This window comes from Talpa occidentalis, unplaced genomic scaffold (genome assembly GCF_014898055.3).
Source record: "Talpa occidentalis isolate TD23 unplaced genomic scaffold, MPIMG_talOcc4v2.1 talOcc4.5, whole genome shotgun sequence".
NCBI classification, from domain to species: Eukaryota; Metazoa; Chordata; class Mammalia; order Eulipotyphla; family Talpidae; genus Talpa; species Talpa occidentalis.
This window is the reverse complement of record NW_023604861.1, coordinates 10,226,437-10,251,955: the sequence shown is the minus strand read 5'-3', so window position 1 is coordinate 10,251,955 and position 25,519 is coordinate 10,226,437. Positions and strand designations below refer to the sequence as shown.

Here is a 25,519-nt window from a genome sequence, read left to right as displayed (position 1 = left end):
AACCAGCAAACAAATAAATAAAGCATGCCTCTATAAAAAAAAAAAAAAAAAAAAAGAAAAATACCTGTGATACTGAATGAATGAATGAATGAATGAATGAATGAATGAATGAATGAAAGAAATACAAAATCCTGGAATCACACTCCTCAATGAAAAGACAGAATGCTGGAATCACACTCTTAAGTCTTTGGTTATGTGTGTGGCCAGCTCAGAAGCTTCTTTTCCCTTGAGTCTTCAATTTAAAAAAGACTCAAAGTTACAAGTTTTAACTGAAATGATGTTATTAATACTGTCTTTTGTCTGTATTATGTGAGACAATACTTCTGGAAACAGCCATGCTGAGGATAGAGTTGCTATTTCATGAGTACCTGACATTGGTAAGAGTAATTCTTGGATGATTTCAACATAAGAAAGGAAAATCGGGCCTCCCTGGTGGTGCAAGGGGTTAAGATACAATCTGTGAAGCTATCGGCAGCCACTGCAGCACGAGTTTGATCCCTGGCCACGGAGCTACCCCACATGGCGCAGCAGACCTCTCCTGACTCGCCCACTGCTCCCCTCAGCAGTGTGTTTCAGTAGATCTGCCTGTTCTGTTCCTACTCTGTCTCTGGTGAATCTTCTGCCCCCACACACACCTCTGGCCTATTCCCCAGTTCGTGTATGCATAAATAAATAAATCTTAAAAAAAAGAAAGGAAAATGGTTAACATATGTAATGATTATCTTGGTCTGGGTGAATATTTCACACAGATACATATATCAAGTCATCACGTTGTACATCTTAAAATATATACTATACATATATATATCATAAACTGGCAAAATATGATTGTCATCTCAGCAAAGCTGGAGGAAAAAATATTAAAGAAAACCTTAACTGTATTCAAGCATGTTTATAAGTCAAATGTGTAAGAATGTAAAAATGATCATTTTTGACGATCATTTTCCCACCTCAGTAGATGCCCAATTTACAGTTCCACTTCAAAGATGAAGAATTACTTTGCCAAAGCTAACGATCTAATGCTTTCACTTGCCTGGCTACCCAGACCTCTCTGTAGTTCCCACAGCTAGCTCAGAACCATAATTAGCAGTCTCTAAACTCCCCAAAACACTCAGTCACTTCAGCTTCTGCTGTTTGTTTGTTTTTTTTAACTAAGAGCTTTTGAAACTTTTTTAAAAGAAAGATTTATTTATGCATACAAGAACGGGGGTACAGGCCAGATGTGCAGTGGGTGAGAGGATTCCCCAAAGACAGTGGGGAGCAGAACAGGCAAATCTACTGAAATACACTGCTGAGAGGAGTAGCGGGCAAGATAGGAGAGGTCTGCTGTGCCATGGGGACAGCTCACTGGCCGCGGATGGAGCTCAGGCCACAGCAGCTATAGCATCATTGCACTGACTTAACCCTGCACCACCAAGGAGGCCCCTTGAACTTCTTAATATTCTTTCCTGAACATTAACTAATAACAGTATTCAAGAAGAGATAGTGAGAAGCGGTGTAGTCTTGTAGAGAGAAGACTGGATACAGAGCCAGGCACCCCAGCATCTGCTTTTCATTTAAAACCTAAGATTTCTGATCTTCAATTTTCTTAGGACTAAAATGGGAATCATAATCCCCATCATCCTTCTTCCTTCAGGGTTCATGTGAACCTCAAAGCTTGTGATGCATTTTGCAAAACCTAAAGGCAATACGAAACTAAGAGTCTCTTTTTCGTTCATTCAACAAATGCTTAGTAAATGTCTTCAAGGTACAGAACCACCAGGCCAACACAGAGCCTGCAAAGATGAGGAAGCTGTCTTAGAGCTTCTACCTCCAGTTGCTTGCTGATCTTGAATGATTCACACTAAAACAATTTAAAAAACAGTAACAAGTGTTGGAGACGATGTGGAAAATTGAAGGCCTCATACGTTGCTGGTGGAAATGAAAAATGGTGCAGCTGCTGGGGAAAAAGTGTGGCAGTTCCTCAAAACCTTCAACACAGAGTTGTCATGGTACTCCTAGACATCCAGCCAAGATCAATAAAAACAATATGTCAACATGAAAACATACACACAAATGTCCTGGCAGTGCTATTCATCAAAGTTTAAAGGGAGGGGCCTCCTTGGTGGCACAGCGGGTCGAGTGCAGTGCTGTGAGGCTGTCTGCAGCCCCTATGGTACGGGTTCGATCCCCGGCCTGCCAGGGAGATACCCACATGGTGCAGCAGACTTCTCCTGCCTCGCCCACTGCTCCCCTCAGCAGCGTCTTTGGTCCGTCTGCCTGCTCTGCTCCCCGCTCTGTCTCTGGTGAATTCTCTCTCCCTCCCACACCTCTAGCCTGTACCCCAGTTCTTGTATAAATAAATACATCTTTTAAAAAAAATTTTGAAAGGGGGAAGCAGCTGGGGGAGGGTGGTGATGGCAAGTCCATCAACTGTTGAATGGATAAATAAAATATGCAATGGACTATTAATGGATAAATAAAATATGCAGTGCAATCACATGCAATGGACTATTTGGCATTTTATAAAAGGGACTGAAATACTGATGTATGCTACAACATGAATGAACAGTGACAATATTATGCTAAGTGAATGAAACTGTCATTAGCTAGTGAGAATGAGAGAGGATCCCCATGATCTCTGTGGAGTCAACCTTGCTAATCTTGATGATTTATTCCCCATAAAACTTCAGGGACACATGGCACAAATTTGTGTTTTTCCAAACTATAAATTACTGGATGATCTATGGGATCCCTCTTAAATGATCAAAGCATCAAATGTTACATATGCAGTAGATGTAAGAGCTCATAAAGCATCCTGCAGTGGTCCAGCCATGATGTGACAAGTAGGACAAATGGCATTCATAATTTAAACACGCTGTAGTAGGTAACCACAGTTCCGAAAAGTGGCCATTGCTCCATCACTCAACCTGCTCTAACAGTCCCCGCCTCTATAACCTCAGGTGGCCATCATTCAAGTCTACCCAGTCACACCAGGTCATGTCCATGTCCAAAGAAACTGACTCAGCAGCAACCTCATGGCCCAAGCCAGATTAACTGGCTTGCTTTGTTGAGAATTTAGGGGTTTTTTCTGGATTTAGAAAGGGAATGTCATTTTCCTTTCTGATGGGGAATTATAAGGATATGCCCCTAAACTGTTGGAAGCCATGAAAGAATAAAGCAATATCTAAAGGAAAGCCACACAGTAGGTAATTGAATAACTTAATTAAATAATTACCTACTGTGTGTCTAGAACTGTTCTAGGACCCAGGAGGACATTAATGAAGGGATGAGTATAAAGCTTTGATGGTATCAAGCCTTGGGTTCCTAAAACTCACAGGATCCCTATTTCAGCTGTGAGACGGGTAGCAGCAGAAACTATCACTTTCTAGTTATATCCTCCGGGCAGCGCTCCAGGTCTAAAGCTGCTTACAGCTTATCTGCAGTCCTCTGTGTAGGACCTTTTTCTGGCTGTAGAAGAACATTGGCCCATAAGCAAGCCAAGCCAAGCCCTGTCATCCATCCTCAACCAATAATGAAGGGACAGCTAGCAGATAAATGCCCTTTCCTCTTGCCTGTCAGTTGAAGTAATTCTGTCTCCCACTATCCCCAACAGGGTGGTGCCCAGTTTCCTAAGCAGTGACTTGCTGATTAACACACCCTCGTTGGCTTCCTTCCTTTCTCTGTCTCATTTCTTTACTCCCTGAAAGTATTTTCTTGGGATCATCTCCAAAATAAACTCTTTCCATTGAAATCCTTGTCTCAAGGTCTGATACTAGGGGACCCAAACCAAGACACCTGCCAGAAACATCCTTCCAGTGACTGAAAAATATAGGCATTGCTGGGCTCTCGTGAGAGTCCTAGTGCTGTAAAGTCTGGGTGGTCCAATTTAGTGGCACTGGGTTTTTAGTGGCACTGGAAGGTTTTCAGGACTGAATGTGTTTGGGCGAAAGGCGATGTACTCGAACTGTAAATTACATCATGGATTTCAAAGACCAGACCATGAAAGTTTGTATAATGCCATTAATGTTTTCATGATTCTACATTGATTACACGGTTGAAATAAAAACATTTTGGACACACTGGTTTAAAAATATCCTAATTTTGGGCCTCCCCGGTGGCGCAGCGGTTGAGCGCTGGGTTGCGAAACTGCGCGCGGCCTCTGCGCCGCCGGTTCGATCCCCGGCTGCTCCCCGGCCACCGGAGGAGGGTCCCACATGGCGCGCAGGCCTCTCCTGCCGCCCGCTGCTCCCCTCAGCAGTGTCCTTCGGTCCTTCTGCCTGCTCTGCTCCCCGCTCTGGCTCTGGTGAATTCTCTCACCCTCCCGTGCTTCTGACTGTACCCAGTGCATGTATAAACAAAAACAAACAAACAAACCAGCAAACAAATAAATAAAGCATGCCTCTATTAAAAAAAATAAATAAATAAATAAAAAATAAAAATATCCTAATTTTATTTGACTTGTTCCTTTATACTTTTAACATGATTACTACAAAATTTTACATTATAGATATGATTTCTGTGGACAGTACTGCTCACCCCGGGATCAGCTGTGATATCACTGCTTTCTGTCCCACTCAAGAAAGCAAATGGATAAGGTTTATGTTATCAGAAAATTAGTCTTGAAGGTGGTCTAATTTTTTTTAAAGATTTATTTATTTATGCATACAAGAACTGGGGTACAGGCCAGAGGTGCAGAGACAGAGTGGGGAGCAGAACAGGTGGATCTACTGAAATACACTGCTGAGGGGAGCCCCTGCTACCCATCTCATAGCTGAAATAAGGATCCTGTGAGTTTTAGGAACCCAAGGCTTGATACCATCAAAGAGAGGTCTGCTGTGTCATGTGGGTCAGCTCCCTGGTCAGCTGCCGGGGATCGAACTCCTGCTGCAGAGGCTTTGGATAGCTTTATAATACTGTGTGTAACCCCTTGCACCACCAAGGAAGACCGAAGGTGGTCTAATTTGTGAGAAAAGGCCATCCTTGGATTATAGAACTTTGTGGCCTTGTCTTTTCGTGTGCCACAACACGATAGTAAAAGAGCCACTGATGGGGGGAAAACTGAGCCAAATAACTCACATCAGTCAACTGGGGTCAATATCTTTTATTTGGTCATCCTTAAGATATGATGATAAGATTGGAGACTGAGTTATTTTGTTTTCAAATTGGCTCATTAGTGACATGATCTATCCAGAAATGGCTGAAAATTGATAAATGTATCCTTAGAAAAAGGATACAACTGGGCTTCCCCTGGTGGCGCAGCAGTTGAGCGCTGGGCTGGGAGGCTGCCAGCAGCCTCTGTAACCCCGGTTCGTTCCCTGGCCGCCAGCGAGGTTCCCACACAAACACAAAAAAGGATACAACTATATAAAAAATGAATTCACTGATTTCTGTAGGCTCCCAACCTAGAGAAATAGGTTTAATAAGGAAAAACAGAAAAATAAACAATAGAATAAATATGAATATAGAAATGTTTTTGTTTCACCTATCAATTAGCAAAGAAAAAGCCACGCTAAAGACAGTGAAATATGGTGCCTCCCTGGGGGTGCAAGGGATTAAGCACCACACTGCGGCAGGCTGCACCTCCCATGCTGTCTCTTGACATGGTCAGGGCATTGGGGGAGACTCCCAAGAAGCGGGGAGTTTCTGAGATCCCCCTAAGAGGGAAAGTTGTACTTCCCAGAAGAGGGGAGTTCTTGCACTTCCCAAAGAAGATCTGAACTAGGGAGTCTCCAGCAACACCTGCTAAAGCTCTCCTCTTTGTTCTTGGTTAATGCAGAAGTTAGTCAGTCATTAATTGGCATATGAAAACCCAATTCGGCCCTAGACGTTAATTGATTTGTTATTCTTGCACTTGAATTAGTATCATAGAAAGTAAATAATGCAAAAGGTATAGTTAGGAAAGAAATGTCCCGGCCCTGAGAACTATGGAGAACAAGCTACCCTGAACCAGCTGTGCTTGGAAGCCATAGCCTGACACGGGGGTGCATGTTTGCACCAGCAGTACATTTCCTGGTGTTTGCAAGAGGTCAATAGTTTGCAGGCTGTGTGGAGGTTAGGAATTTCTAGGTAGGAGTTAGACTTCAGTAGAACTTACTTAAATTTGATGAGTTGTTTCAGACCACTTTGAAGTAATCAATATATTAACCGAGTTAATTGAGTGCCAGGAGATAGATTGATTTTAGTAATTGAATATAGAATAGGAATTTTACACCCACTTTATAACTGGGAAAGTTTAATTGCTGACAAATGTTGTGCTGTCATATATGATTAATCATGTAAGTAAATGAGCTGTACCTAGGAAATTAATTGTTCTTAAGGTTACCAGAGAATTGCCCTTTAGGTGTGAGACCTGGGGAGTCTTTGCACGTTCATGAGAAAATATGTAGTGATTGTTTCTGTTCTGCCTCGATGCTTACACTGATGGAATCCCACCGCTCGCCTTAAGGTATAAATAAAGACCCGCTGAGACCCTCAGCAGGAGATACTTGCACGAAATAAGGTGTCTGTGTCTTCCTCACTCCTACCTCGCTCCACTTCCCCTCAGCCCTCCAAGAGAAAGATAAGAAAGAAAAAGAGAAAAAACTTCACTAACTCCGTCCTCTCCTTTCTGAGATCCCTGACACGACTTCTAGCTGGGGTGGGTCTCCAGCACTGCACTATGAAGCAATCCACAGCCTCTGCAGCACAAGTTCGATCCCCGGCCAGCCAGGGAGCTACCCACATGGCACAGCAGACCTCTCCTGTCTCACCCACTGCTCCCCTCAGTCGGTCTGCCTGTTCTGTTCCCCATTCTGTCTGGCGGATCCTCATAACCCCCCGCATCTCTGGCCTTACCCCAACTCTTGTATGCATAAATAAATAAATCTTTAAAAAAATTTTTTTAAAAAAGAAAGTGAAGTATGGTAGGCACTGTAATATACTACCGGTAAAATGTAAGTTACAATAACCTCTTCCGAGAATAATTTGTCATTATTAAGCGCCTCACACATGTTTGTCCCCACAGTGAGAACCACCTCACACCCATGAGAATCGTCCTTAATGAAAAGACCAGTAACAAGCATTGGTGAGAGCGTGGGGGGAAGGGCGCCCTCTTACACTGCTCGAGGGAGTGTAGATTGGTTCAACCCCTGTGGAAAATTACGGATCTTCTTCAAAATATAAAAAATAAACCCACCATATGATCCCACAGTTCCTCTCCTAGATATTCAAAGGATACAAAAACCCTAATTGGAAGGGATAGATGCACTCCTGTATTCATCGCAATACTATTTGCAATAGCCAAGTTATGGAAACTACCTAAGTGCCCAAGGACAAAAGAGTGGATTAGAGAATGTGGTCTATGTACACAAAGCAGTAGCACTCAGCTACATTAAAAAAAAAAAAAAGATGACATCTTGCCATTTGCAACAAAAGGGATGGAACTGGAGGGATTAAATCACTAAATTAAGCAAGTCAGAGTGAGAAAGGCATATACAAGATGATTTCATGTGAAATATAAAGAAAACAAAGAAAATACAAAGAAACGAAACAAAGGCACAGACAATACAAGTCTTAGAAATTTGACTGCAGGATTGAGGCTGCAGAATGGGGCAAGGAAAGATTAGGGACACCGAGGGGAAAAGTGATGGAGGACCATGGGCGCTTGGATGGGAGGGTCTGGGGATAACACACATCTGAAGAAGTGTGAGCTGGTACCCTCCATAACATACTGATGTTACCGCAATAAAATCTAATCCATTAAAAAATATTTATCTTCAGGCCTCCCTGGTGGCGCAAGGAGTTAAGTCTCAGCACTATGAAGCTATCTACAGTCACTGCAGCACAAGTTCGATCCCCTGCTGGCCAGGGAGCTACCCACATGGCGCAGCAGACCTCTCCTGTCTCACCTGCTGCTCCCCTTAGCAGTGTACTTCATCGATCTGCCTGTTCTGTTCCCCACTCTGTCTCTGGTGAACCCTCTTACCCTCCACATCTCTGGCTTGCACCCCAGGTCTTATATGCATAAATTTAAAAAAATCTTAAAAAAATATTTATCCTCGTTGACTTGATAATTTTACTTATGGGAATTCAGGGAACAAGTTTCTATAGACAGTAATTTATGTACAAATGTTTATCAGAGTAGTGCTTATTATAACAGAATTTAGATACAGCTAAAAGTTGAGCAATAGCAAAATGATTAAAACAGGAATCAATTTTAAGCAAGTACCTCTTTAAACACGTGGAACACATCAGGTTCCCTTCAAAGCAAGTGCAAGGCTGTTCTTCTCATACTCTTTATGTTCAAGTGTTTAAAAAGCTGGTATCTTTTTTTTTAAGATTTATTTATTTATACAAGATCTGGGGTACAGGCCAGATGCGCAGGAGGGTGAGAGGATTCATCAGAGACAGAGCAGGGAACAGAACAGGCAGACTGACAAAATATACTGCTGAGGGGAGCAGCGGGCGAGTCAGGAGAGGTCTGCTGCATCATGTGGGAATCTCGCCGGCCGGGATTGAACGCTCACTGCAGAGGCTGCAGACAGCTTCCCAGTGTGGCTCTCAACCACCTGCGCCCACAAAGCTGGTCTCTTTTGCTGATTCAACTGTAGATTCTAACCCTTGACCATGGCTGAGCTCTGGTAACCAAGGCTATCATTCTTTTGGCTTGATTCTGCCTTGTGATCATACTGTATTACTCTCCAGTCTACCAGACAGAGCAACCATGATAACCTGGTATCTCTGAATAAGCAAATGGGTAAAGGCAGCTGGCCTTTGACCCAAGTTTGGAATTTTGCTCAGAAAGCCTAAAATATGTCACTTCAGATGTTTTAATCTATCAAGATGCACTTAAGCCCATCATGTATCCATGCAAAGTTCAGAATCAGATTTTGCAGTTCAGTTTACTAGTATCCAGCTGTATGGAAACAAGAGAGAGGGGAAGAAGAGGAAGAGGAGCAGAAGACTTTGAAGACTGAGCCATACGGACCTCCAACTTTCCCAGGAAGAGAGGACATCCAGTGAGACTGAGGTGGGGGAATATAAGGAGTCAAAAATAGAAGAGTGTGATTCTGGAAGGAAAAGCTGGAGCCCGTGCTGCAGAGAAGCCAGTAAGTTGAAGACAGAGTAATAATTGGATTTGGCATGGTGTGGACTTTTTGTAAATTAAGCAAGGCAGTATTTTAAAGGAAGGGAGATAGAAACCCTATAAAAGTGTGTTGAGGAAAGAATTATAATTGAAGGTATACTTTTTTGTTTTCTTTTTTAAGTATTTATTTATTTATTTTGTAGAAGAACTGGGGGATAGCCCAGAGGTGCGCGGGGTCAGAGGATTCACCAGACATGAGTGGGGAGCAGAACAGGCAGATCCACTGAAGTACACTGCTGAGGGGAGCAGCGGGCGAGACAGGAGAGGTCTGCGGTCCTGTGTGGGTCAGTCCCTGCTTGGGGATGGAACTCAGGCCATAGTGGTGATAGCGCTGAGCTTTAACCCCTAAGCCACCAGGGAAGCCTGAAGGTATAGATACTCTGATTAGACAACTCCCTTGAGAAATTTTGCTGTGAGGAAGAACATAAGAAGAAATAATTGCAGGGGCATGTTCCTTAAGAAGGCAGTTATCACACTATAGACGGCTCCTTCACCAATTTTTAGTAGTGTGGGTGAAGTTGATGTTGTCTCTGCCACCCATAACGTTGGGTCGTTACCCTCTCAGTTCTTGCAACTCTGTCTGCAGGCTTTCCCTGTACAAGGCAGACAAGAAATGCCAGGGAATAATGTCCCCCTCTGCCCTCCGCCCACTGGAGCCTTCAATCCAGAGACTAAGACAAAATGGCAGACAAATACCCCAGTCACTCCCTCCGCCATGGAGGTACTGTGAGGCTGGTGCTCCACACTGCCTCCTAAAGTCCCCAGAAGTATTAAGCTCCCGGAGACTGTACTGGAACATAATTATTTGCATCCAAATGCTTGTCTTAGGGTGTGGTTTCAGGAGACCCAACCTGAAGCTAGAGAAAATATTCATACAATGATATGAAACCCTTCAACCATCACCAACCCCAAGTGGGTGGTCCAGCTGTTGTTTGCAAGGCCACAGATACAATGACCAGGCTTGGAAAAGCAGAGCTAGAAATCAACAGCTTGACAAGCCACAGAGAAGGGAGAAGCATCTTCCAAAGCACCTTTCCACAGGAGCTGGGAGACAGGAAGCTAAATTTAAAGTCTGAAATAAACAAGGGTGAGAGGCTGGATGAGGAGCCGGGTTTCCTACAGGGTCACCCATGGGCTTCTTAGTTACATGCTTGCTGGTCCCAGAGAGCTTTGCAGCTTCAGGCTGGCTCTGGCTGACTCTGCAGCTGGTCAGCTGGGCTCCTGCAAAAGATTCCCCCTGGAACATAACAACTCTGGAACAACATGTACTCAGTGGGAAATGCTTCAGGTTTGTTTGTTTGTTTTTTCTTTGTATAAGGTAAAGGCTTACAGGGTCCTGCACTTGAATGCTTTGAAACCAAGGAATATAAGAAAATATCCCAAAATGATAACATGACTATTTCTTTCTGTTTGGTGGGATTATGAGTCATTAAAAACCAAAACAAATGCTTTGGCCCCCAACTTTTCTAAAATAGGTTTATAAGAAATACCAGACCTTTGAAAGAAATGCTGTAATTATGATATAAGACAAAGACGTTTGGTCAATTTTAAAAAGAGGTCTTGAAACATCAAAAACTGTTAGAAAATGAAATCCTGGTGTTAGGTTTCTCAGCAATACGCACATGAAAACATACCCCCAAAATCCAGACTTTCAAGGAATTTATAATCATTGTAGATTTTATGCTGCAGCCAAATGTTACATCAAATAAAGCAATCATTTGGCAAAACGACATCTTTTCTTTCAGGAACAATAATTGTACTCTTTACCATCTCACCAACTCCTCACAATACTACTGTGAGTATGTATCATTATGTGCACACATAATAAAGTTTAGAGAAAGGTGAAAGGAATTCTCCAAAACGGAAAAAAAAAATAATACTTGAACCCAAATGTTGGTCCTATGCTCCATGAATTTTTGGCCACTCTGGACTTTCGCTTACTCCATCTTCAGATATTATTTTTAGAGTCACAGAAAGTCTAGGGATGGTGTCACTGTGCTGACATTTCTTGATGTAATTTGGCACCGCGAGGCTGGATGTGTATAAAGGGTAAAGGGTTGCCCCAGAGCAAGTTGAAATGGGGTCACCAGAGCTGTGTTGGATGGGTGATTGGAAAGAACACTGATCTCCAAGCCCTGAACAGGCATTGCAGTCAGGACAGCAGAGAAGTCAACTTGTCCAGCAGAGATGTGGATTTTTTTAAATTATCCTCTTACAGCGTTGTTCACTTTGGGGCAGTATTTGATGACCCCCGTGGGGTCTCCGCAGTTCTCCCACCACCCGGGACCCATCACCACAGTCCCTTGTGCTCTTCCTTCCCCTGTTTTGACCCCTCTGTAACAGGGTGGTCCCCAGGAAAGGGGGAGGTTCCAGGTTTCCTGCCCTACCCAAAAGTGGGGTGGAGCTGAGCAGGGAGAAAAGAAGCTGCAGAGGAGACTAAGGAAGGAGGAAAGCAGGATGCAGATGCAGAGCCAGAAGGAGACCTGGAGGAGGAGCGTGGAGCAGAGACACGTGAAGAAACTGCATTTGCCTTTTGGTCGTGGACTGGGTGACACATATGTGGGTGAGACCCGTGGGGAGGTGACCGTGGCAGTTTTAGTTTTGCTTTCGATTTAGCTCTTTTCCTCTGAGACTTGTCTGTGGTTTCTGATCCTTTTCTGTGAGACCCCCCTGGAAGGTGCTTTAGACTTATGACAGGTTTTGGGGCCTTGCTCTGGGCCAATCCTGCTTGGGTGGACTTTTACTCACGAGGGGACGGGTCACTTTGGGTGCTTGATTTAGAAACTAGATTCTTGCTTTTCCTGTATTGTTTCCTAATTGTATTAAAGTTCCTTCCCATTAAAGTCTCATTTGTTTTGTGTTGATGCAGCTGGATGGCAGAACCCATTTAGAGTAGGCAGGTTTGCGGGGTCTGGGGAGCCCCTCCCTGCCCTGTAACACCTCTGTCTCTCCTCTTGGCCTGCTGGATGCCTCAAATCTATGGTCAGCTTGCAAGTTTTGTCTTTTTCCTGGCCTTTTGTTTTTGTTTGGTTTCTCCGTATTCCGGGAGGGGAGCAGTTCTTGTGCCATTTTGATATCAAGGTCATATTTCTCCATTGCACCAACTGGAAAATGTTCTCTTTCCCTGTAGGAAACCCCCTGTAATTCTGGGATTCACTGGCCCCTTAAAGGTATGATCGAATTTTCATATTTTCACCTGCTTGTTTTATTAGTTAATACATTTTTAAACTGGAGATTTTGGGGCCTCCCTAGTGGTGCAAGGGGTTAAGACACAACCTAGGAAGCCATCCACAGCCACTACAGCACGAGTTCGAGCCCCAGCCAGGGAGCTACCCACATGGCACAGCAGACCTTTCCTGACTCACCTGCTAATCCCCTCAGCAGTGTATTTCAGTGGATCCGCCTGTTCTGCTCCCCACTCTGTCTCTGGTGGGTCCTATCACCCCCCACACTTCTGGCCTGTACTCCAGTTCTGGTATCTATAAATAAATAAAATCTTTAAAAAAATGTTCCTTTCTTTTCCTTTCAACTTTATGGGTCCTTCTGATTTAGTTTGTCTCTTGTAAACAGTATAGGTATAGTTTTGGTTATTCATCCAATATGACAATTTCTTTTATTTGGTGAAATTAACTTTTACTTGTTATTACTAACATATTCAGACTTATTTCATCCATGTTATTTTTTTACTTTTTTATTTATCTAGATGGCACCTCACCATTTAAAAGGAAAGCGGAAACAATCCTATGAATAAACAATATGACTACAGATTTTACACAATCTACGTAAAATAAATTGTTGTAGAAAGAGACCAGAAGGAATTATATCCAGTATTAATAATTTACTGGTCTTCATTTTTCTTTTTTCAATGACATTTATGGAGATAACTTTTGTTTACAACACTATATCATAATGTTTTTTTCTTATAGAAGTTAAATTATAGTGGATATCTTCATTTTTCCCATAATTTTAAAATGTCCATAATGAGATCATTGTTAATAGAGTAAAGTAAAAGGTCAGTAGTTTAAAATACATTTTATTGGGCCTCCCCAGTGGCACAGCAGTTGAGCGCTGGGTTACAAAGCTGCCTGCAGCCTCTGCAGTGCCGGTTCGATCCCCGGCTGCTCCCCGGCCACCGGAGGAGGGTCCCACATGGCGCGCAGACCTCTCCTGCCGCCCGCTGCTCCCCTCAGCAGTGTACTTCGGTCCTTCTGCCTGCTCTGCTCCCCGCTCTGGCTCTGGTGAATTCTCTCACCCTCCCGTGCTACTGACTGTACCCATTGCTTGTATAAATAAATAAATAAATCTTTAAAAAAAATACATTTTATTTAATGAATGAAACGGATGAGGAAAAGGAACATCTTCCCACTGGCTAGCCTTCCTTCTTCCTGTCCAAAGCACACAGAAGCTTCTAGAAGGTGTGTGCCCACTCCCCAGTCCCTAGCCTGAGCTTTCCTTTGACGTCCCACAAATGGCAGTGTCCTCACCTGGCCCTTGGCTCCTCAGGGTGTGGGAGGAAAAGGGCGGCTATGTGTGGGTGGTGTGCTGCCCAGAACACTCAGGCCTTATCCTGCCTTTGAGTCTCCTAGAATATCAGCAGGATGTGGCTCCAAGGTTTTTCCTCCACTGCTTCCCCAAACAGAAAAGGCCGTCCTTTGTCTAGACAGCACTTTGATGGACTGTGGATACAACCATTTAAAGACTTTATCTGAACTAGATGAAAATGTCCTGCAGCCACTTAAAATTTAATTTGTGGAGGTAATGTTTGTTCACTCTTGGTTCCTAGCCTAATGCAATTTGGCCTCCAATACCTTTTGAAGTGCCTGGTCTGGATTTAATTTTGTGGCACCCTTTATTTTTCATAAATTCTTGGCATTGCGTGTAATATCTTCCCATGTTGGTCTGTCTTTGGCTGGTGGGGGTTTTGTTTTCATGTGGTGTCATACTTCCCCAACTTTTCTAATCTAGGTTACCCTTTAAGGAATCCAAAAATCTCAGATATTTATCAAAGGAACAAAACACAGGACATAAAATGGAGCCCAAGCAAAGGGAAGAAACATAGCTCTTCTGTTCGGAAATGCTACATCACTCCCCTTGGGGGAGTTTTATGATCTTTTTAAGTTCTGGATGGGACCAGAGCATCATGTACCGGCTCCCTACAAGATGAAAATTGGGGGCTCATTGTTCAAAATTTATTGACTTTCAAGCAGACAGTAATAGAACATAAATCAATGAATACATTGATTTAAATGTATTCACAGGGATGAGCCACTGGAATGGCATGTATTGTTCTTTTTGGCCACTCAGCTTCAAAATTCCTTGATTTAAAAAAAAAAGCTCCTTTATTGACATTTGAAGAGTTGCCATCTGGTAGGGTTTGGGGGGAGGTGCAGGGACTACTGCCTTTCTCGGAGATACCGGTCATTGTCCTGCTCAGCCTCTCTTGCATCTGAGGCACACACACCACCCAAGCTCTGCAGATTGAACCTGCCCTCACAAGAGTCTGACTCAGGAACTAATGCAAAGGGGCACTCTGGGTGGAGTCCACTCTGGCCCAGTTTCCAGAGGCTAGGAGGTGGCGGTTCTCACAATGGGGCCCCACAGTGTGTGTCCACGGCTGTAGCAAGGCCATAGTCACCCGTTCAGTAACACAATTTGGACATATTTTCCCATAGCCTCCAAGCCTGGTTAACCGCCCTTCTGGACTCTCTGTGGGTCGTTCAAAAGCCTTTAATAATTTTTTTCCTGCTTAACACCGTGGGTTGAGTTCTGTGTCTTGTAACGTGAATTATCCCTTTCTGAGGGCCGAGGTCAGATTGCTCTGTGTGAAAAGATCATGTGGACCTCAAGATGGCAAGTGGAGAACTTCCTTTCAGTGATGCCACTTTACAGTCTGATTGTTCACGAACTCCTCAGCTGGAAATTCAACTTTCTCTCTGGCATAACACACAGCCAAGCTCGGAAGATTTACTTATGCTTTCACAGTTTTGCTTAACTCATGCAAAGAGCAAAGTGAACTTGAGCAATAAACAGAACAATTTCTTTGTGGGGTGTAATTTCATTCTCTCTTGGTGGGTGACCTCAAGGGACCTCTCCTGGAAGATGTGAAGGGAGGGGCCATTCTAAAAAAAAATAAAGTTCATAATGGCCAAAGACAAGCTTCTCTATTGCATACTAAAGTCAAGTTCTTGGTATTACATTGCTTCACTCAGGAAGGTGTGGTTGCTTTGTTCTAATCTACGGATTATCTAGGGCATCTCAGGATGGATGAATCTCTGCTTTTGTTGGTGTTTGAATGTGGTTGAAGAGCAGGTTACAGTACAAGCAGACTGGAGAGAACATTGCACTAACAATAGAACAGTACAAAAATCTCTCTCCCCACTGGGACCCATCCGTCAGTTTTACAGCTGCAAGTTTGACTTGGCATCGTTAGATGACTTTGACTGGTTCACATGAATATGAGGCAACCAAATAACCTTGCAGAAATACCCACGTGCAATGGTCACGTGGACCTTTAGAAGGCTCCAGGCACCTAGAGGTGGGTATCAGATGGACTACGGTAGGTTAAAAAGCAAGGATGCCTGCATTTGCTGCAGGAGCTGGGCAGAGATCCACAAATCCCTCTGCATCTCCTTCCTTGCCAAGGCCCCTATCTCTGCTGCTGGGACATAGACTTTCCATGATGTTTTCAATCAGAGCTCAAATCCATGAACCCATTCTCTATCTTGGCCAATGACGGTGCTCAAAACCAGCTTTGTGTCCTCTGTTTTCCTTCTGCTCCATGGGAACCACATGTTAAACATAGTTCCTAAAAATATAAATATCACAAGACGATTGCTTGAATAAGATATTTAGAGTTGCCATCAGCCATGGACACCTGGCAAAGACTCATCTGGAACTCTGAGTGCTAGAAGTGTCCTCGTTCTTAATGTAACACATTCAGAGGCTTCATCCAAAGGAGAATCATACAATGACAAAATGAAATCAGGAAAACCTTGTAGACAGCTTTAATGTCACTGTACATGCTGAATCACCAAACGTTGCTGTAAGACTCTTCTCTTTGCCAAGAGTGATAGGAAGAGTATAGAGTGCCTCCCTTAATCTGTAATTGCATTACCTTTTTTAATATCATCAAAACTGAGCGATTTAACCTGAGCCTTTCAGTTTTTCTCTCTTGTCCATGTTAATTCTATGTAATTTTATGTTAATTCCGCAAGCATTGTGAGCTTGCTCTTTGCCCAAAATGTCCATGACTAATGCCTTAAAATTCCCCCTCTGTGGCTTAAGATTCAGATACAACTGTTACTGAATTCACAGACTGCAGGGATGGTGCTCGGTTTTCATAGGTGTGATAGTTCAGTTAAGCTCCCAAACCCTCTTGTGTAGTGGGAGTATCATTTGAATTTACCAGAAAAGAATCTGGAGGTCAGAGAAGGTCTCTGCTATGCTGAAGACACACATCTTCTCAGTGACAGTGACAGACCTGGGTACATGTCCACATCCTTGGCTCAAAGTCAGTGTTTTATCAGAGTGCTAAATTCACCAAGCCAGACAGTTTCACTTACAAATCAAGCCAAATACATATAACAGCAATGCAAACTTATTTGGGGGAATCTATGCTATAATATAAGCTATCAATGCTATAATATAAGCATGCAATTCAATTGGCAGCAAGAGGGAAAGGTAATGAAGGAATCTCTTGGCAAAATTCAGGAGACTGGTACTTAGAATGGGGTGGACCCAGTCAGGAGACTTTCTGGTAGTCCCCCATCTGCAAGGAGAAGGGACACCCTTCTCATGGTGGGCAACCCAGATGGGTGTTTCATGTTGAAATCCCAACCCTTAAAGAGATGGTATTATAGGAGGGGCATTTAGGAGGTGATTAATTCAAGAATGGGATAAGTCCCTTAATAAATGAGGCCCCAGAGAGCTTGTTTGTCCCTTCTGCCATGTGAGAATACAATGAGAAATCTGCAATCCAGAAGAGGGCCCTTATGCAAATATGCTGGCACCCCAATCTTAGACTTCCATAGTGTGTAAATAAAGCTTGCACAAAATCAGGGGGTGAAAATAACATATGAGATATCAGAAGTTTAAGAATAAGTTCAAGAAAACTTTGGGTCTTGGAAACTTTAGTTTCACTTTCTATTCTTGCTCACATTCTAAGTCCCTTAATCTACATATGAATACATTCATCTATCTGTCCATCCAACCATCCATCCATCCATCCATCCACCCCTCTACACATCAACATATAGATCATGTGCCAGAGATACACTGATGAGCAAAACAGTCCCTGTACTCAAGGGCTGAAAGTAAACCAGTTTCCCAAAATATGGTCTATGATTCAACTTAGAATCTGGGAGATTCCTGACTCCTAGAAATTTAGGGTATTAATGAAAGAGGAATGATGAGGAAGATTGGAAAAATGGGTTGGAATTAGATTTTTTTAAGTTGAATGATACACTAAAGAGTCTCTACTGAACAGGTCAAGCTCCTTTCCTAGATGCCTCAAAGAACCTCCAATGCCAACAGCACCTGTGAGTGGTTCTTAACATATGAGTATTTATGCTTGATGTCAAATAGACCTCAGCTTCACCAGAGGAAGATGCCCAACTCATCAACCTTTATGGTGTGGTGAGGGATACAGGTGGAATGATCTGAGAGCTCTTCACCATAAGATCCCTTATGCTAAATGATTACCGACTAGATCATCAATTCTCTCTCAGTGGACTCATGGAATCCTTTAATGCAGAAGCAATAAAGACGGACAGTAGATGAGTGACCAAGGAGTAGCAGGTACCTGTTGACATGGTACAACAGATACCCTGCGGTTCAATCTGAGTGATCTCCAGTGAAAGTTTTGATTACCCATGAGGGCTAATTCTTTTTTTTTTTTTTTAAAGAAATATTTTCAAACTTGCAGTTACCATTTTCTTTTTAAGATTTATTTATTTATTTATTTATACAAGCACTGGGTATAGTCAGAAGCGCGGGAGGGTGAGAGAATTCACCAGAGCAGGGAACAGAACAGGCAGACTGACAAAATACACTGCTGAGGGGAGCAGTGAGCACAGCAGGAGAGGTCTGTCGTGCCATGTGGGACCCTCGCCAGCGGCCGGGGATTGAGCCGGGGCTGCAGAGGCTACCGGCAGCTTCGCAGCGCTCAACCACTGTGCCACCAGGGGAGGCCCTGGGCTAATTCTTATTGTGAAAGACTTTCCTTCTTTCCTCCTTCTGCGTTGTGTATTCTAGTGATAAACTCCATGGCTGAGATGACCTGTCTGCAATTTTGCCTGGCAAATATAGAATTTAACCGTTATTCTTTATATGACAGTTAGCTATAAAAGAGATATTCCAAAGCTCATTGCAAATACACTGAATTACTACAAGTCAGAGACATCAAATATAGATGATCTGGAAGTCATTTTCCATAATAAATGCTCACAGAGAATGTGATCAAGAGAATCTGGAAGACAGTAAAGAAGGAAGGAAGAAAGCAGAGAGGGACTGACAGAAATCATGATTTATCTCAGTCCCAGTGGGAGCTCCTTTTTAAGAGCTGGGGGGGTCTTTCACTTGGAATTTTCTGAGTACCTCTCAAAGCAAAAATACACACACTGAGGATATAAGAATTCAACCATGAGATGAGACACTTAGAGATGCAGTTCTCAACATTTTTGGTTACAGAACCTCTTATTCTCTTATGTATTATTGAGAATTCTCAAGGAGCTTTTGCGGTTAAATCTGTTGATATTTGCCACAATAGTGCCTAACACTGAGAAATATTTAAATATTTGTTGTCTCTTAAAAACAACAATGACAAGCCTATTGAGGTTGGCAAATATTTTTATTAAAAATCGCTATTTTCTAAAGAAAATGCGGGTGGAAACAGCGGCATTGTTTTTACATATAAATCTCTTTAGTATCTGTTCGAATAATGGAGAATCAAAAAATATAAACACATGCAGTTTGCAGCAACATGGATGGAGCTAGAAGGGATCATGCTCAGCGAAATAAGTCAGAAAGAAAAAGAAAAATACCAGATGGTCTCACTCATAGCAGGAATCTAGAAAACCTAAATAAGAGACCAGGAAAAAGACTAATCAATGCAAAGTAGTAATCAAAATCAACAAGCAACTATGAACCAGAGACACACTGGGGGGGTGGGGAGTATTAGGGAGGGGAGGGGAGAGGAAGAACTAGAGTCAAAATAAGGGGGGGGTGCAATTTATGGGGAATATAACCAAAACGAAAATGCATATATTGTACAAAGATGAAAAATGATGTTAGAATTATATAAAATAAAATATTAAAAAAATAGAATAATGGAGAACAGCTGGATTCTCAGACCTGCTTTGCATTGGCTCTATCACTACATGTTGTTTTGGTTGAAGGACTTGTGGGAAATCTGGCTTCCCCCTGATATATGTTTAGAAAAGGCAAACTTCACAGAGCTCTGAAAGGATCTTGGGGTTCCCAGGGCTCCCCAGACCATGCTTTGGGACTTGCTGCCAAATAATTCACTTAAATATATTTATTTACAACAAGTTCTAAATAAGTATAATGGAGAGACTAATAAATAACTGCTTTTTCTTTAGTAAGAACCAGAAACAGGGCCTCCCCGGTGGCGCAGCGGTTGAGCGCTGGGTTGCAAAGCTACCCGCAGCCTCTGCAGCACCGGTTCGATCCCCAGCTGCTCCTGGCCACTGGAGGAGGGTCCCACATGGCGCGCAGACCTCTCCTGCCGCCCACTGCTCCCCTCAGAAGTGTACTCCGGTCCTTCTGCCTGCTCTGCTCCCCGCTCTGGCTCTGGTGAATTCTCTCACCCTCCCGCACTTCTGACTGTACCCAGTGCTTGTATAAATAAATAAATAAAATAAAATAAAAATAAATCTTTAAAAAAAAAAAAGAACCAGAAACATTCTCAGGCAGGCAGATATGTCTAAGAAAGGGGATCTGCTTGGAGCCATTTTTCTTGTAGCTTTTGGAGTCTGTTTTTTTTTGTTGTTGTTGTTCTTGTTTTTTGTTTTTAACTCGGCAGATCTTGTGCTAATATGTTGAGTATTTCCATCAGTCATTGTTACCCATAGCAGTTTGACTCCTAGATTGCTGTGTTCAATGGCTTAATATTCCCACTAAGAACAGATTTTTACTCAGTGGATTTTCAGGGACGGTTTGCTTTCCTCCAACCCTCATTCTAAGGATTTATATATCACCCCAGGATGGAAAGAAAGTGCAAGCCTCATGGGCGGATTCTCTGCCACAACCATCTGTGTTCACTGCCAGTTGCCTTTCTGCCTACTGTGACAATGAAATTGGGGTGAAATCCAATTTACTCACCAGGAAGAGTAATTTTGAAACTGGGTTTTAACCAGAAACAAATTTCCACCCAACGCTTAAACATGGCTGCCAAGATGCTCTCAGCAGCTCTCATCCGGTGAACATCCCTTCACCGGGAAGTCATGTGCTCTGCCTGGCGGGTGTGGTTGGCAGACAGCTGCATGACATGAGGCATTGCCCCCTAGCATTCTTAATTTTTGAATTAGTGTTAAAAGCGAGATCTCTGTTACCAATGACATCCAAACAAATGTGACCAGTAACCAGGAGACACTTGTTCTCTGGACTGTGCCTGGATATTGAATAAACTAAGCTTAATGCCTTGACTCAGAATAGCTCTTTGTCTTCAGCAGAGCTCAAGGTCTAGTTCACAACCTTCCTGACAACCTTCTTATCCCTGAGTCAATGTTGCTAGTTTTCAAGGCCCTCACAATCTTTGGTCTAATTCTCAAATAAAGGAAAAAAAGCATTTTAATTTTCCTTTAACTCGAAGATCTGAAAATGAGAAGCAAGTTTCCCCCAAGAAATAAATGTCTATAAACTAAGTATTTCAAAAATCTAGTTATGCAAGATTTAAGAATAATTTTTTAACAATTACACTAGCTGCCTATATCTTATAGGAAATAAGTACTACTTTAACATGCCTGTCACATTATTCCTAGGACTTCAATCTGCTGCCATAAACAGATGTGTGTGTCTATATTGCCTATTACAATTTTAAAGTTACACAGGCCAGGACTTCATAAGCTTGAAGTTTACATAGATCGCAAGGGAATCTTGTTAAAATGCTGATTCTGATTCAGTAGATCTGGGTTTGGATCTAACAAGGGGCATTTCTTACCTGCTGCTGCCGTTGGTCCATGGATCTCATAGGCACAGAATGTTTGATAATTATTTCAGCAGAATTTTTAAAACTCTCCAAAAATCAAAATAGTGGCTACCAATGTTTCCCTCTTGCTACTAGGATGTCTTGTTTTGCTTAGAATATATTAAATTCAGATTGTTGTCTCTATGTGTTTATCAGGCTCTTGCTTAGATTAATAGTTGATTAGCACAGGAATCTGGGAACTCTGTCAGATAAAGAAAATCTTTGTTTACTTGATCTCCAGAAAACAGGCCAAGGGCCAGCAGCTGTAGAGCTGATTTAGGTCTCCTGGCAATTTCAGAGTTTTGCCACTTTGGCTGCTGGGTAAGATAGTAAAACACCAGATAAAATAAACCTACCAGACAGCTTTTGTTTGTGTCCATTCCTCAGCTTCCCGCTAGCGGACACATCAGCTGGTACCCATATTGTGCTTATGAGCTCACATAGGTGGACATTAAAGTCTTTTGTGGACGAAATCCTGTTGGGCATCTTTTCATCTTTTTTTTTAAGTCTATTTATTTATGCATACAAGAGCTGGGGTGTAGGCCAGAGGGGTGGGGAGAGGGGTGGGGGAGATGATTCACCAGAGACAGAGTTGGGGAGCAGAACAGGCTGACTCACTGAAATACACTGCAGAGGGGAGCAGCAGGTGAGACAGGAGAGAGGTCTGCTGTGCCATATGTGGGTCAGCTTCCTGGCCGGGATCAAACTCGTGCTGCAGTGGCTGGTGATAGCTTCGTAGTGCTGAGACTTAACCCCTGGCACCACCAGGGAGGTCCCTGGTGGGCAGCTTTTTAGCTCCTCTTTATTATTGTCTATGTGTTGTATCAAGGGATTCCTCTTCCCTGTTGAGAGTTTCTGATGGGCTCTCTTGCTTCCTCAAACAGAATCTGAAGTTCTTGGAGGCCCATTGCCTGATCTGTGTGTTAAATGCTCATATGAGTAATCCCTGTTGTCTTCTTCAGCAACAGCGGGAATGGCCTGGTGTCAAGGCCTTTACTATCACTGAAAGGAACTGCAACCTTATTACGGGGTAACTCTGGAAGAAATGGGGGTGATCTGTGTGGGTACCTACATTCCCAGGCTTATGAACTTGGGACAAGGCTCTGAAAGCAGACATGCAAAAAAAAAAAAAAAATTAAAAGAAGATTTTGACACAAGAGGGTTAGAAGAGGGAGAATAGAGAGAAATATAGAGCTGCGAAGGTAACTGGCCAAAATGTGGCTAGGATCTGTCTATTGGCCCAGCAGCACCAGGGTGCAAGCTGGAAGTGTACGGGGATGAGGGCCAGGCCCAGCTGCCTTCAGTGTTTGAAAGGTCCACCTGAGCACTCAACTCCGCCCCCAGTTCCCGAGTTGGAGGAGTATCCCCGAGGAGATGGGTGGGATCCAGTGAAGAGCATTGAAGGAGGGCCTTCAACTAAAAACCAGGGGCAGGGGTGATGATGTTACTGGGGAGTTTCCACAAAGAAACTCCCTTTTTGCAAATGGCCCGTTTCTTTAGTGATTATTTCCCTTTTAAAATTCTGGAAAAGGGGCCTCCCCGGTGGCGCAGTGGTTGTGCGCTGGGTTGCGAAGCTGCCCGCAACCTCTGCAGCATAAGTTCGATCCCCGGCCACTGGGTGAGGGTCCCACATGGTGCGCAGACCTCTCTTGCCGCCTGCTGCTCCCCTCAGCAGTGTACTTCGTCAGTCTGCCTGTTCTGTTCTCCACTCTGGCTCTGGTGAATTCTCTCACCCTCCCGTGTTTGTGACTGTACCCAATGCTTGTATAAGTAAATAAATAATTCTTTAAAAACAAATAAATAAATAAATAAAATTCTGGAAAAGACAAGTTGTCAAAACACCATAGCCTTTCTTCTTTTGTATTTTGAAACACTCTTTTGAATTCATTGCCTCTCTTGAGTTAACTAAACTATCTTGTCCTTGTATTATGGCTTCTGCCATTCACCACATAAAGTCAGAAGAGACTCAGTGTGTAAGACCTTCGATAGAAAAGAACTTTAATACAATTAGTGTGCAATAGAGAAGAGAAAGAATATACTTAAAATAGTTTCCCCATAAGACAGCCAAAGTTACCCATCCCCTTGTGGGTAAATGTCCAGCCAAACAGGGTTGGTCAAAAGGAGGGCCACTGAGGCCCCAAAATTTTCCATGTCTAAGGCACCTTCTGGTGGTGAACTTCAGGAAAGGTATAGAAAGGGCCAGGAAGTTTAGAAAGAGCAAAATGAAAATACAGGTTAAAGCTGCCACTGTCAGCATTTGCACAGATCTCTCAGCCACATCTCCTTCAAGTGTCTCCTTCCATGTCCCTCTCACCCCAATCACCGAGAAACAAGTGTGGTTTCTTCAACACCTCTCTGTTTCACGTGCCTCCTCCAACTCTTTTTGGTTCAGGGAAATGGGAGGGCCAAGAAGTCTGTCCCCCTCTACTCACTGCCCCTGAAGAGGGCATCATCCTTTCTACTGGACCATGACTCAGAAACTCAGGTCTTGACCAACAGAGCCCAGCTAGAGGGGAAGGAGAACCTGCACAATATCAGGGCACTTTCCTTGGTGCAATCATTTATTTGTTCACTTATTTATTTGCTTATTTACTTTTAACAGTTGGGAGTGTTGCCTAGCAATTCCGCTGCTGGCCTCATTTAGGGTCACTCACACCTGCAGAGAGCAGGCGGCTCAGCTGATGCTGGGTGGCCAAGATGGCGTCCCTCACAGCTGGGGCTGAGCTGGGATGGCTGAAAGGGCCAGGATGGCCATGTTCCTCTCTCCCTGTGCCTTTCATCTCAGGTTACTTCCCAACACGGTGGTTGAGAGAGACCCACTGCTGGGGTAACCTTTGAACTGAGATGGCTAGAGGATTAGAAGTATAGGAAGTAGCAAAAAAGGGAGATGCTGGCAAGAGGAAAATAAATAATTGATAACTGATCAGTTGATAAGAGGGAGTAACATGGGGCAAGACCCTGTGAGGCAAGAGGAAGTGTGATACTTTCTAGGAAAAAATGAGTCTGGCTGACTACTGCACAGGATATAAGAAAAGAGATAGAGTGGATATCAGACTATGCAGGTTCAGGAGCTAAGGAACTTTTTTGTTATCTTCATACCAGGAATAATGAGACCCCATTGAAAGGTTTCAACAAATGGAGTGACATGATCTGGCCTTCTCTTTAAAGACGGAACATGGGGAGATTCACGAGGTCTTGGAGGGGGACTGAAGTAGGACTTCTTAACCTCTGTGCCAGTGACATTCTGGATTATTCTTTGTGGGGCAGCTGTCTTATATATTGCAGAATGTTCAGCATTACCCCTGATCTCTAATTCACTAGATGCCAGTTGCCAGCCCCCTCACCTTGGTTGTGACAAACACAAAGGTGTTCATTCATTTCCAAATGTCCCCTTGTTACAGGGCAGGGAGAGGAGCACCCCAGAGCCCCCAAACATGCCTGCTCTAAATAGGTTCTGCCATCCACTGCATCAACACAAAACATATAAGACCTTTAATGGAAAGGAACTTTAATACAATTAGGGAACAATACAGAAAAGACAAAGAATATAAATCAAGCACCCACAGTTGCTCATTCCCTCATGAGTAAAAGTCCATCCAAGCGGGCCTCCCTGGTGGCTCAAGGGGGTTTAGCACCATACTATGAAGCAATCTGCAGCCTCTGCAGCACGAGTTCAATCCCCAGCCAGGGAGCAATCCACATGGTACAGCAGATCTCTCCTTACTCGCCTGCTGCTCCCCTCAGTAGTGGATTTAAGTGGATCCACCTGTTCTGCTCCCCACTCTGTCTCTGGTGAATCCTCTCACCCCCCCACATCTCTGGCCTGTACCCCAGCTCTCGTATGCATAAATAAATCTTAAAAAAAAAGTCCACCCAAACAGGATTGGTCTAGAGCAAGGCCCGAAAGCTGCCACTAGTCTAAAGCACCTTTCAGTAGGGACCCAGAGAAAAGGGTCAGAAAGAGCCAGACAAGTCTGGGAGAAAAAGAGCAAATCAAGATAAAAGCTGCTATAGTTATCCTCTCCATGGGTCTCTCACTCACGTCTGTTTCAACCAGTCCAAGACCAAAAGGCAAGCACAGTTTCTTCACATGTCTCTCTGCTCCATAGGCCTCCTCCAGGTCTCCTTCTTGCTCTCCATCCTGCTCCTTCCCTCTCCCAGTCTCCTCTCCAGCTTGTTCTCTTCCCTGCTCAGCTCCACCCTGCTTT

At 43.4% G+C, this 25,519-nt stretch overlaps 1 protein-coding gene across 1 annotated transcript in view; it reads right to left on the bottom strand.

Annotated features, from left to right (window-relative positions):
* ABCC4 (ATP binding cassette subfamily C member 4) overlaps positions 1-21,300 on the bottom strand; it is a 221,418-nt gene extending 200,118 nt beyond the window's left edge. The window contains exon 1 of the mRNA XM_054701230.1: positions 21,285-21,300. The gene's annotated coding sequence lies outside the window, so the exon portion shown is untranslated. The remainder of the gene's footprint in view (positions 1-21,284) is intronic.
* Between the last annotated feature and the right edge of the window lie 4,219 nt (positions 21,301-25,519).